The sequence below is a fragment of the Mchenga conophoros genome, linkage group LG20 (assembly GCF_057382185.1).
Source record: "Mchenga conophoros isolate Kocher_MC1m ecotype Shallow Benthic linkage group LG20, M_conophoros_male_GT1.1, whole genome shotgun sequence".
In the NCBI taxonomy this organism is placed as follows: domain Eukaryota; kingdom Metazoa; phylum Chordata; class Actinopteri; order Cichliformes; family Cichlidae; genus Mchenga; species Mchenga conophoros.
Genome location: NC_140545.1, coordinates 34522538 through 34531851, shown reverse-complemented (window position 1 = coordinate 34531851; position 9314 = coordinate 34522538).

Below are 9314 nucleotides of genomic sequence, written 5' to 3'. Positions count from 1 at the left end.
AGAAAATAAAAATAACTACATGAAGGGAGAAAGAAACAAATCAATGCAAATATCAGTGAAACCGTCCAGATACAGTAAAGTCTGATCCAAAATGCTGCAGCAAGAGTCCTGACAGGGACCACAGAGAGAGAGCATATATCCCATATGTGGGCGACCGTGGCTCAGGGGGTTGGGAAGCGCATCTGTAACCGGAAGGTTACAGATGCGCTTCCCAACAGAGGCTCTCTGTCCTGGTCGTTGTGTCCTTGGGCAAGACACTTTACCCTACCGCCTACTGGCGGGCCGAAAGGGGCCGCTTCTGTCAGTCTGCCCCAGGGTAGCTGTGGCTACAACCGCAGCTTTCCTCCACCAGTGTGTAAATGCGAGAGTGAATGAATAGTGGAATTGTAAAGCGCTTTGGGTGCCTTGAAAAGCGCTGTATAAATCCAATCCATTATTATATCTCCTGTATTATCTTGTTGAACTTGTTGTTCCTAGAGTATTTAAAAGTAGAGTGGGAGGGAGAGCCTTCAGTTTTCAGGCCCCTCTTCTGTGGAACCAGCTTCCAGTTTGGATTCAGGAGACCTTGGATCTCTACATTTAAAATTAGGCTTCAAACTTTCCTTTTTGATAAATCTTATAGTCAGGCCTGGATCAGGTGTCCATTAACCCTCTCTTAGTTCTGCTGCAATAGACCTAGGCTGCTGGTGGCTTACTATGATGCAGTTTGTATTAAATAATTAATCATTGATAATGATTAAAAATAATTTTGATCTCTGGGTGTGTTGCTTTTGTCCTTTCTTCCTCCCCTCACCCCTCACCCATCAGAGCAGATGGTTGCGCCTCTCTGAGCCTGGTTTTGCCGAAGGTTCCTTCTGTTAAAATGGATGATTTTTACTGACACTGTCACTCATGGGGTCGACTGATTGTTGTGGTTTTCTCTGCATTATCGTTGGTCTTTGCCTTACAATATAAAACACATCAGTTGACTGTTGTTGTGAATTTGTCTTAACTATTTAAATAAGTGAAGAGGACAACCGATTCAAAATCTCTGCACTCCTGAATGTGTGAGAGATGCATAGGAAGAAAAAAACTCTGCACATTGACTTACTTATCACTATTTTATGAGTCTCAGTGTTTTGTTCCAACTCACCTTCATGAGGTATAAAACATCCAAAAACATTCCAACTCACTAAAGTAGAAATGGCCACAACTCAGTACAGCAGCCAGAGAAATGGAGATGAAGAACATGACCCGCTCACACTTAGTGTTGGAATGCTGTTTGTTGGACTGAGCCTCTGCTCAAAGTAAAGCCTCACTACAACCTTTGATGTCCTGTAGCCAAGTGCATTTATGCTGACATTTGCATAAATCATGATTAGCACAGTCTAACAAATCTAATAACAGAACACCACTTGGGTTTAGATTGGCCCAGCAGTTCCTCCCAGTCACACACCCCCAGCTCTCACTGTTACATTGACCGAGACAAAGATTTGGCTTTTACATCTACTGAATTTTTGGTATTTGTTTTATATATCTATGTATATAACTGAAAAAGTTAATTTCCCTTTTCTTTGCCTAATTATATCTATAATGGTCGTCATCCTCATTATCAAACAGAGTTTGAGAAGTAAATGTTACCTCATCAACTGTGTCCATTGATTACCTTAGATACAGACCACAGCAGACCGATAAAATTTCATATGGTAAATGGCCTGTATTTATATAGCGCTTTACTAGTCCCTAAGGACCCCAAAGCGCTTTACATATCCAGTCATCCACACATTCACACACACATTCACACACTGGTGATGGCAGCTACATTGTAGCCACAGCTGCCCTGGGGCGCACTGACAGAGGCGAGGCTGCCGGACACTGGCGCCACTGGGCCCTCTGACCACCACCAGTAGGCAACGGGTGAAGTGTCTTGCCCAAGGACACAACGACCGAGACTGTCCAAGCCGGGGCTGGAACCGGCAACCTTCCGATTACAAGGCGAACTCCCAACTCTTGAGCCACGATATAATATATAATAAAAAGAAAATAGAGAGACTTGAAAATTCTAAACATGTGTAATTCCAGAACCTCTGATAGATTCATCCCATGCAGAGAAATAGGACAACCGCAGGCCGAGTCATATATAAACAGGGAACGGTGGTCTGCACATCCACACAAAATCATTTTCAAATAAGACATGATGGGACATGATGCAGAGAATAGATGGCGGTATTTTAACAGACTGGATCACTACATGATTCGTTGTGACTGCATGTTTGATAAAAGGTGAGAATTTACTGAGGAAACAAATAGCCTGCAGCCTGACACCTGTGAACAACTGTGGTTTCCAGCATGAAACCAGTTTTCTTTTTCTTTGAATTTCCATTGCAGTTGCTTGTGGTTTGATCTGCATTATAGCTCATTTGCCTTCAACCAAACTCATGGGAACCACACCAGCACCTTACCAGTACTTGACACATTTGTCATTTCTGCTAAATCCATCAAAGTGACTCACTCATTATGTAGGTCAGAGATATATCAATGTTTTGTTTTTTTTAAATGGGCCATCTGAATTAAAAAAAGAAAAAAAGAAAGAAAAAAGAAAAGAATAAAGCAGTGTGGAAACAGTGTGGACCATTTATGTAGAAACACCAACATGATTTTCAGGATCAAGTGAAGATTTGTTCTTTTATGTAGATGAATTAAAATGGGTTGAACAAGAGTTTAAACATGTTTTTTAATTGAATAACTAATTTTACCTGCTTTTATTTATTAAATAATTTATTTATTACCTGCTAAGTATTTATTAAAAGTCATAATTCACTTTAAGCAATAAGAAAAGGCAGAATATTATGCAATAGATTTTTATGTCTATCAGCTAGAGATGATTTCAATAATTTTACCCATTATGAAATATGTAAAATAGTAAGTAATCAAAGCTTTGAACTAAAGCAAAGTAAAATACTGGCCTCCAAATACAGTACAGCCATCCAGAGTACAAGTTAAAAGTAGAACAACACAGAGATGCTTAAAATACAAACATTCATTTTGCACAGGAAAGTACTCAAGTAATAGTATTAAATTACATCTGAACACTCGGCCTATCACCACTGGAGGAGACAGTGATGTTGGTCACTACAAACTTCCCCTCCCAGTTTGTAAATGATACCAGCATTACTAAACTGTTTACTGGCCATGTTCAGACACTGATGACTTTTGACTAGTCTGTAGTGCAGTGCAACCACGAGACAGGAAGCATGTACTGTACCGCTCTCTGTCATCAACTGTGTCCCACATACTGTGATGAAGACACTGACACCACTTACTAGCAGGTTAAACTGTTTATGTGAATGTGAGGTTATTTTTATTATAACACTATGTATTAATAGACCTCTCTGCATTGAATCATATCTGTTATTAACCTCTTATGAAGCGCCTTGAGGCGACTTTTGTTGTGATTTGGCGCTATATAAATAAAATTGAATTGAATTGAATTGAATTTCATTAGTAATATTATCATACTACACTTTATGTTAATATTACTATGGTTTATGAAAGCACTTAAGCTATTCACGTGCTTGTCTTCCTCTTGAGCTGGCGTCTTCTGCAGTGATGATGGTTACTGTTGTGAGCTGTGTTGGGACTAACGCGTTATTAAGTAACGCGTTACAGTAACTACGTTATTATTGTGGTAACGAGCACGGTAAGTAGTTATTATGCCAAAATCAGGAACGCGTTAGTCGTTACTGGGATTTAGATAGGCTCGTTATTCGTTACTTCGTGTGGTGGCTATCGCGGAACTTCCACAGATTCAGTAACATTAGCAAGTGGTGGAGGCCAGCAGGTGGATGAAGGAAAGGGGAGGCAGGAGGAGAGACCCGAAGCGGCCGCCGGTCCGAGTGTCAGGTGAACTGAACTTCAGGTAAGAAGTTATGACCTGCAGTCTATCTGGGTCAGATATAAACCAAGTTTAGGTGGAGTTTATTTTCGTTATGCTGACTTTTCTTTACTAGCTAGCATGACGGAGTTTCTATACAGCTGGGTGGGTGCTATGTTACTGATGTTAAACTTTATTTTGTTCATAAGGTTAATTATTAGAGTTTCCAACCGTCCCCTAAAAAACTGAGTCGTCTGGTATTCAGAGAAAATATTTTCGTTTCGTATTGAGGTGAAAAGGAACACAGTTTGTCCCGGACTTCAGCTAGAATGAAAAAGACACAAAGCTGGAGTTATTCTGCGTCTTTACGCTGCAGCTGCCTCTTCTTCTCTCATTCTCTCCCCTCCCTCTCCCGTTTCTACTTCAATCATGAAAACTGATCAATGATCAGCTGATCGGCTTTTCTCTCTTGTTTGTTTATCGCCCACTTTGGGCCAGAAAGAGGAAACCAGTGGATGTCGCACTAAACAACAGCAGCACGTTTAAGCTTGATCAGCTGTTGTTAGAATTTATTTAATATTAATTTCTAGTATCAGCTGATGTTTGCTGGAGCCACAGCTGTAAAGCTGCTGGTCATGATATGGTTTGGTTATGTGGTGAGAGGGAAACATGAAGATGAAACCAGGAGATGTCCTTACTGAATTATCAGAGCTGTGATGGGGAAACAGGTTTACCTTTTAGGTGACATGAATGAGTTGAAGGGAAGTTATGAACTGTTTCTGAGAGACAAATAACACCAGGATCCTTTTCTGTGTAGCTGACAGCTGGTAACTGTGCAGGTGCGGATCTAGCAAAGTGTTGCCAGGGGGGCAGGTAGGACATTAACAGGGAGAGGGGGGCACAAAGAAATACTTTTCTTACTTATTCTCATTTAAAATGTCTCACTTTTAATAAATAATTATCTGAATCTTACAACAAACGATAGATTGATACATATATACCATCAAAACAGTGTACATCACTGTCACAACAGTGTTTGTTTTCATTCAAAGGCTTTATGATTTTTCCTATAATGGCGGCCGGTCAGTCAAAACGCCCGGGATGATTTTTTGTCCCAGTCCAGCCCTGTATGCAGCTCATCTGCAGTCTGGTGTTACCCACATCTTCCTATTCAGAAGGCAGAATTTCAGAGTTCTGAGTACAATCAAAGCACCACGACTGCAGTTTTTGTGTTGGATGTAAAAGCGCACATGACGCTGTGACGTAGGCTAGAATCATGGCAGCAGTCAATGACGGTCCAGGCGTGGGATTTCTCTCGTGGAAATATGCACATTATCTTTTCCTTTCTATTGGTAGGTGGCACAGTGCACCGTGGCAAGTAAGCAAGCTAGAAGACTGGAAAAGTTATGGAAGCAACACATTAACAAGAGAAGTCTGAGTAAAACCAAAGTTACTTTCCCTAGTAACTAGTTACTTTGAAAGTAACGAGTAACTTGAAGTAACTGAGTTACTTTTGATGGAAGTAACTGGTAATGTAACTAAGTTACTAATTTAAAGTAACTTACCCAACAGTGGTTGTGAGTCCACTGCCTAACCACATGAAACCAAAGAAGGAGAGTTAACTGAAAGCAAAACAAAGTAGTACTTTCTTACACTCATTTCAGCTGAATCCTCTGCTCCCACAGGAAGTATGCAGTGTCCTCATTCTGACAACCGCATACATTAAAATCACTGAAGACAATTTAAATGAACGACGAATTCATTTTATGTTATAATGTTTATAAATAAAATTGAAAAATTTAATTAAATTTTGAATTAATTTTTATCAAAATGAGACATTTTCAATTTTTTAAAGAAAAAGAAATACTGAAACTGAACAATCACTTTTATGTATGAACAATACAATTTTTGTTTTAATCTTATTTTTATTAAATACTAGGGTTGGGAATTTAATGCGTTAATTGCGATTAATTAATTTGAAAAAATTTAATCGCACTTTGCATTCCAAGCAAAGGGGAACTTTTGTCAATGCAAGATTTCCTGGTATACTGATTACACTGATGCACACATCAGAGCTACAAAGAATCAGGAGAAAGCATGTTGCTTGAACTGATCTGAGGCAAATTTCATTTCAAAAGACTACCTGACCAAAGCCTTGATAAAAGCGTGGTTTTGTGCAAATTGTGCAAAATGGAGCTTGCATACAACCGAAGCACTTCAACCTTACAGTACCATCTAAATGCAAAACACGTTGCAGCATTCCACAATTTGGGATTGAAACAGAGATCTTGGTAGGGAGGCGAAACTGTCTAACAACTATGCCCCCGAAGGCCGCTGTTAAGGTTCAAATATTGAGGAAGGAGAGTACAAACAACCATGGTCCAGAAGATCTTGGTCAAACAATTGATTTTAATGAATACACGCGTGGGAAGACCATTCTGTACGCAGACAGCACTTGATCTTCGACTTAATCAAAGCATACACAGATTTTTATAGCATCAGGGTTTAAATTAACGACGCCCCTTCATATGTCACAGACAGAATATATACACACGTCAAATCAAAACCACAATGACTTTTAACACAGTTTAAAGGAACGTTGTCTTCGTCTCTGATTTTTGCAGATGATGTGGTTCTGTTGGCTTCATCGGGTGAGGGCCTCCAGCTCGCACTGGAACGGTTCGCAGCCGAGTGTGAAGCAGCGGGAATGAGGATCAGCACCTCCAAATCTGAGGCCATGGTTCTCAGCCGGAAAAGGGTGGAGTGCCCACTCCGGGTCGGGGATGAGTTCCTGCCCCAAGTGGAGGAGTTCAAGTATCTCGGGGTCTTGTTCGCGAGTGATGGGAGAAGGGAGCCGGAGATCGACAGACGGATTGGGGCTGCAGCTGCAGTAATGCGGACGCTGCACCGGTCCGTCGTGGTGAAGAGGGAGCTGAGTGTAAAAGCGAAGCTCTCAATTTACCGGTCGATCTACGTCCCTACCCTCACCTATGGCCACGAGCTGTGGGTAGTGACCGAAAGAACGAGATCGCGGATACAAGCGGCAGAAATGAGCTTCCTCCGAAGGGTGGCTGGCCTCTCCCTTAGAGATAGGGTGAGAAGTTCGGCCATCCGGGAGGGGCTCAGAGTAGAGCAGCTGCTGCTCCACATCGAAAGGAGCCAGCTGAGGTGGTTCGGGCATCTGACAAGGATGCCCCCTGGGCGCCTCCTGGGTGAGGTGTTCCAGGCATGTCCCACCGGGAGGAGGCCCGGGGCAGACCCAGGACACGCTGGAGAGATTATATCTCTCGGCTGGCCTGGGAACGCCTTGGTATTCCCCCGGATAAGCTGGAGGAGGTGGCTGGGGAGAGGGAGGTCTGGGCCTCTTTGCTTAGGCTGCTGCCCCCGCGACCCGGCCCCGGATAAAGCGGATGAAGATGGATGGATGGATGTCTTCGTCTCGTCTGGAACACGAGCCCCACATCCTGCCAGACGCTGTTCCTCTTTCCAGAGACAAACATGACCAACCTCTCACCTATAAATGAGTCTACTAATGTGTGTGTGTGTATGTGTTGACCCTACATGCTCTCTCATCTCACCCGTTGCACTTCTGACCTTTTACCAGACCAGAGGCTCATCCTTATGTGTAATAACCTAACTGAAACTACATGTACTATGTTGAATAAATGTTTTAATCAAGAACCTCTACTAAAAGCTTAGTAAAAGAATATAAAAGTATAACAGACAATTTGAATAAGCTTGTAATTCAAATAGCCTCGTCTAACCTGCTACTCAGAATAACTTAGACTCTGCTTTCAGTTCTACAAACTCTCTGCAACTTCCTGTCAACTCCTGCCTGCAACTTAGTCTTTCTGAAAGACACACTGTTTAAACCTCTGAATACAATATCAATGCTGCAGATTATATTATTAATACAATGGTAATGATGATGATTATTTAACAATAGCAGTAAAATAATTTCCCTGCTCCACACCGCTAAGGGGCTAACGGTAGAGGATGACAGCTATGTCAGTGTTTGCACGCTAAAAGCTATGCTGGAACAGCAACGTGAGGATCTGACTCATCAACAGCAAGATAGCTTCAAGCCATTTGTCAAATTCAAATCATAGATAGAACTAACAAGAGGTTGGACAGCATTCTGAAGGAATGATGGTGCTGTTGATGAGCTGCAAACTGAAGAGAAGCGTGTGAAAAGCAAACTGAACGAGTTTGAATCAGCGGTCAGCAGCATGCACGAGAAAAACAAAGAGTTAACAACCAAGATGGATTGTTTAGAAAATCAGTTGAGGAGGATGGATGGAGGACGTAGCAGAGGATTAATAGAAGAAAAAGCAGAAACTTGGGAAACATCGGAGGATAAAGTCCGACACTTGCAGAAGAAGAAGCTGGGCCTGGCCAGTGACAGCACTGAAATTGAACGCGCTCACAGAGTCGGTCCATACAAGTAGAATGGACGAGCTGGCAGACTGTGGACAGATGTAAAAAGAGACAATTAATCCTCTCATTCGAAAGAAAGCTTTACAGTCTTTACATCAATGAAGATGTTTCAGAGTCCATCAGGAAGATGAGAAAATTACTGTTACCACAGCTGAGAGTGGCCAGAGACAGAGGTGATATTGCCGTCCTTAAAAATGATAAATTAATTGTCAAACCGTCAGACGTCAGTAATTTTGTCATTTGTAGCTTTTATGATTGTCTGTTTGTAAATGGCCGACTCTATACTTCTATATACTATACTACTCCCAGATTCTCCAGAACAGATTTTTCAGTAGCTCATGTTAATATTTCTGAGACACATTTAGAAGCTGCCTTTGAGAATAATGAATCTGAAATGAATGGTAAGTTGTATAGGAAGGACCGAAACAGATTTGAAGGAGCCGTAGCCCCTTATATTAAGTGTCTTGCAAGGGGAGAGTGAAAAGAGGTTTATACCAGCCTTGAGGCCCTGCTGCAGGTACAGTGTAAAGATGCCACCACAAAGGAGCCAAAGACAAGGAGCCTCATCCTCTCTGATTCAGATGAGGAAGCCCTGTATAACTGAGCCCTGAGCTTGTGCAGAGCAGAATCCACCATCAGCTAGACGACTGCCTGCTGCAGTGAGGGTCCAGGTGAGCAGGGACCCACCCACAGCTGTCTGTACTGGCCCGCAAGTATTTGATTAGTCCCACCACTTCTGTCCCATGTGAGTGACTGTTCTCACTTGGAGGTCACATAGTAACAAAAAATGTACTTAAAGTACTTAAAATAACACTTAATTTTTAAGTCTGCCCAGTTTTGTCCAGGGATATTATTTTTGTTTCCCTGTTTTGAATCGGAATGTAGTTTAAATGTTGTTGTTTTTTTCCATAAATTAAAAGAGCTTGAGTTTACAATATTCATGTCCGTGTCTATTATTTGATTCTGCGCCCACTAAAATCCTTTTAAAGTAAATAAAAAACCTTCTGACAGTTTCAGCTGAAAA